The 5,173-nt window shown below is 38.8% G+C and overlaps 1 pseudogene; it reads left to right on the top strand.

Moving 5' to 3' along the window:
• The first annotated feature begins 487 nt into the window (after positions 1-487).
• On the top strand, positions 488-1,190 carry LOC107670794 (histone H1-like; annotated as a pseudogene).
• The last annotated feature ends 3,983 nt before the right edge of the window (positions 1,191-5,173 follow it).

Raw genomic sequence — 5,173 nt, 5'->3', positions numbered from 1 at the left:
AAACTAAATCTCTCCAAAAAAAAAAAAAAAAAAAAAAAACTGCAGCCATAAAGCAGTGAAACACACAAGAAGCAGCATTGACGAAGAGCAGTTGCACCGACAGATGTGTTGTTTGCTTCAAGCTGCCCAAAACAACTTCTGAATGTAACCCTCCATAAGTCCCTCAGTGACGTTTCTTTCATTAAAGCCATTACCAAAGTGATTATTCAACACATGGAGGAAAAGACTAGTCATTTACCATGATTATTACACAAAAATCATGTGAAATGTAGACGCAACCTTGTCCATTCGCCCGTGCAAAATAAATGTTCACTTGTCACGTATTTTGGGATGTAAATGAAGTTCAGTACCTTTACTCAATGTGTACGGTAGTTTTACTCTGCCAAACAATTTACAACTTCAGTTTTGTTCCAAATATGAGAAGAGAAAACACAAGAACGAACGGCTCGTGCAGGAGCACAAACACTGAGCAGAGCAGATTGAGTCTCCATAGTTCTCATGATGTGGTTAAATGCGCTGCTCCGCCCAACAGCGGCTCATTGTTGATCAGTCAGTCTGTGTTTGAGTTCAGATTCGATCAGAGAGATCATGGCAGAAACCGTTCCTGCAGCTGCAGCGACTAAAGCGGCTAAGAAGAATCAGCAGCTAAACGCAAGACAACGGGCCCAAGCATCGGCGAGCTCATCGTTAAGGCTGTGTCCGCATCTAAGGAGAGGAGCGGTGTGGCCCTCGCCGCCCTGAAGAAAGCGCTCGCTGCCGGCGGCTACGATGTGGAGAAGAACAACTCTCTCGTCAAGATTGCCATTAAGAGTCTGGTGACTAAAGGCACCCTGGTCCAGACCAAAGGAGTCGGCGCCTCCGGCTCGTTCAAACTCAACAAGAAACAAGCCGAGACCAAGACAAAACCCACCAAGAAAATCGCTCCTAAAGCCAAGAAGCCCGCAGCCAAGAAACCTGCCGCCGCTAAGAAGCCCAAGACCGCAGCAGCGAAGAAGCCCGCCGCTAAGAAATCTCAGAAGAAAGCCAAGAAACCCGCTGCTAAAAAGGCAACGAAGAGCCCCAAAAAAGCAAATAAACCAGCGACTCCTAAGAAAGCAGCAAAGAGCTCTAAAAAGATCAAGGCAGCCAAACCCAAGATGACGAAACCCAAAGCCGCCAAACCTAAAAAGACAACAGCAAAAAATAAATAAAATCTCAATCATCTGTGGTTTATCAAAACAGTTCTTTTAAGATCCACCTACCAATTCATTGTAAAGAGCATTATTATTATTATTATTATTATTATTATTAATTTATTTTTTATATATGTTCAGTGAGGCAAAAATAATGGCCTTTCATGTTCGAGTACAAATACTTGTGTACGTTAATATTGCTAAGAGTGAATATTTTATGGATGGAATCTAAAGTACGTGTATGTTTATATGTTTATACAAGTACATTATGAAACTTCATACTTTCTCATCATTATTACTGTTAGAAGTAGTCGTATGCTTAAAATCAGATAATATAATACAGAATAGACAAAGCAAGTTTATATAGCAGTTGTATATGTAGAAGTGCTCTTCGTATAAAGTACATTAAAAATATCAAGTTATTACAATTATAAAACAAACACATAAATACTGAGATAATGGGAGAAATTAATAAAAAAAAATAATCTAAGAGGCACTATTAAGTACTACTGCTACAGTACTATGTGACGTGCTTGAAAATTGTTATCAGTAGCAGAAAGAGGGTTGGGTTTGAAGTTTGGAGGGAAGTTCACTGATTGGCTTGGAACGTGTTCAGACTCCAGCCAATAGGAAACTGGCACGCTTTCTTTTAAAAGTCATATCACTTTAGAAAAGTTCATTGTAAAATTGGTAAATGGGTATCTGATCAAGTAGGAGTTTACACAACAGACATGGCAGCAATGTTGTTAGCTACCAGGGCCCATATTTATCAAGCTTCTCAAAGTGCCATTTTAGTCTTAAGTGCTGAGAATTCATTAAATGTACTCCTACTTTCAAACTTAAGAATAAAAGCAAGTTATCAAATTTCTTAAAGTCACTTTAACTCTCCCAGTTATTTAAGACAGCTCGAGAGGTCTCTCAAGTGGTTAGGAGCTGCCAGTAGGGGCTTGTGATGGCGCTGAGGAGAGGAAGAATGTTCTTGAAATATTTGATGACGAGCAGTTAATCAAACAGCTACATTTCCTCAGTTATTCAAACTGAAAACGAGCAAAGAATATTTACATTACCAAAGAACATCATAAATTACTTCAGTCTAGCGCAATTATTATATGCTCTTTAAAAACACTCCCATTATAATCAGTGAAGCTACCTACACTGTTTCATGAATAAATCTCTTACCCCTTATTTACACTGCACACGTCTGCGGTGCGTTACGGCTCCGACACGGCCACCGGAGCTGATCACGGCTATTCACCAGCCGTGCTGAGGCAAGTTTCTGAAGCGGCTCTCTGCGCTGCATCACTAAAGATAGGCGCCTATATTTTTGACTGATAATAATAATAATCGTCTTGCTGTCGTCAAAGAAATCAGCAACAGACGATATCTCTGACTATCGTCGATACACGATACTATCGTCTACTGGCACAACCCTAAATTAAAGGTTGTGATGACGATTTGTTTCCTTAACATAATGTATTCTCTTGAAAATTCTTTATTGTCAAATGTGTTGAATGTAAACTCCTATTAGGAATTTAACTATTCAGTGTGAATTTATCTGAGAATATTCTTAAATAAGGAAACCTATTCAGTGATTGTTCAATGCTTATTTCGTCATCCAAAATCCCGTTTGTGGCACAGCAAAGTGTCGTGAATCAACTCTAAGACTTGCCCTGCGTCCCAATGTTCATACTATCCATACTAAATAGTATGTGAGATTAAAATAAGTGTGTCCCATAGAATAGTATGTTGAAAATAGTATGCCAGAAGTCCCCGGATGGTCTACTATTTCAGGTAGATTTTTGAAGTGTGGATCCACACACTCTAATGGCTAATATTACCCATAGATTTTTAAAGTGTGGATCAGTGCACATCGATGGCTAATATTACCCACAATCCATTGCGCTTTGACGAATGATTCGGTTCAGAATTACAATAAAAAACAACACGAATAAAAAACATTAAAAAACTACAAACATGGCAGATGTGCGTGACCGAAGGTTAAGTAGAGAGGTTTAGATAAAGAGGTTTGAGTCACTAATAATCAACATTTAACCTGTTTTTTTATTTTTTTATTTAATGTTATCTGTGTTAGGATATTGCATCTACAACAACAATGTGAACTTTTGTAGGGATTTCTAGTACATGAACGGACACTGCTATGCTCCTTTGAAATCGGTTTAATCAGGTGAGCTTCGGGGATTCAGACCCGAGTCCTATCAAAACCTGAATGAATTAATAATAATTAATTCCCTTACAAATTTAAGTAGTCAAGTTGTCTACACTTTTATAAACATCCCTTTGGCCATTAACTTTTAAATGCATCATTATGCAAAAAATATGAGCAGAGTTCTCTGCATAAAAACCTACGGCTGGCAGATCAACGTGCTACTTCATTTCTCTCCAATACGGTAGGAAGTTAAATTAAATTTATTGTGGAAGATTTTAACTGTGACAAGATGATTGACAGGCCAGTTTACAGTGACAGGGTGCGTGTAATTATGCGTCAGAGCAGTCCGTTAGACACAATTTTTATGACTTGATAGTGTCCCAAAGCTTGCCTACTCTTCTACTATACACACTCAAAAGTGTGTTATTTTTCTTCACCAAAAGAATACATACTTTAAGGGCGTAGTATTACCAAAGTAGTAAATTACCAATGAGATGCTTGATAACTAACTTTTAAGCGCAGCTTTGAGCCAAGAATTTTTTTTACTCAAGTCAATTCTTAGCAGCGTTCTTGAGAGTAATTCTCAGAGGCTTGATAAATACGGGCCCAAGTGGATGGAGGATTCTCGACCAATAAATGTGGTGATATGCTCAGATTCTTTCTCAGCATTATCAAGTCTAATTAGTGGGAGATCCTCAAGACAAGATATTCTATATGAAATTCTTTTAAGTATACAGGGTAAATACATTAGGAAGCAAGATATGTTTCCTGTGGGTTCCAGCACATGTGGGAGTAGATGGAAATGAGGAAGTGGATCATCTAGCAAAGGAGGCGCTGAAATTATCTTACATAGAACTGAATATTCCACTTACGTAAAGAAGACGTTAAGGCTATAATTAGAACAGCTATAAAAGGCAAATGGCTTGAACAAGTCGTGGCAGTAGAAGAGAAGACACAATCATTACCAGACTTCGCCTTGGGCATACAGCTCTTAATTATTCCCTGTATAAAATGAACAAACATGAGTCTGGGAATTGCAGTCTATGTGGATTATCAGAAACTGTAGAGCATGTATTAATGTATTGCACTGCTTATCAAAATGAAAGGATAATTCTGGTGGAAGAGTTAAAAGAAATGGGGATAGGAAATATTACACTTAAAAAAACTGCTGAATAATGGCTTGGAAAGTTATAGAGTATATAAAGCATTAATACAAATATTTAAGAAATATTTAAGGTGCATCTGTTTAAGAGGATTTAGAAGCCAATTTATTATTAGTGGTCCTTTCCTTCATTTTTTTTTTCCTCAGTCTTTCTTCCTGTTCCATCAATGAATCACACCCCAGCTCAGTAGGTGGCAGGAATGCACCTTTTTGTTTGTTTGCCAACCGCCGTAAAAAGCCAGAAGAAGACGGAGAACTCGCCACCGATCACTACCATGTTCACTACCCAGTGAGCGGCTGTAACTAGTGCTGCTGTCCTGTCCTGAACATACACACCAATGTCAACCTAAATATGGCATTACAGTTGTCATAACCACTGAATCATCTCTGCTGCACGGTAAGACCTTCACTGCTGTTGCTCAAGTGTAACCGAGCTGAGATCACAGATGATAAAGCTGTCCATTCAGCCGCATGAGAGCTGTGCTAACTAGCCACTACAGTACAGATCATGCTATCAGACTATCACTTTGTGCATTTACACAGCAGCTGAACCCTGAATCGTCGACCCTGGCAATGTTTATTTGAGCATGATTTGAGACCGCAGTATTATGTTACAGAGATAGTGTGAGCACCAGCACCAGCAAGCAGCGTGACTTTATAATGAACCGGTCA

Source organism: Sinocyclocheilus anshuiensis, unplaced genomic scaffold (assembly GCF_001515605.1).
Source record: "Sinocyclocheilus anshuiensis isolate Anshui unplaced genomic scaffold, SAMN03320099.WGS_v1.1 scaffold1402, whole genome shotgun sequence".
In the NCBI taxonomy this organism is placed as follows: Eukaryota; Metazoa; Chordata; class Actinopteri; order Cypriniformes; family Cyprinidae; genus Sinocyclocheilus; species Sinocyclocheilus anshuiensis.
The sequence above is the reverse complement of the archived record's forward strand: the minus strand, read 5'-3'. Positions and strand labels throughout refer to the sequence as shown.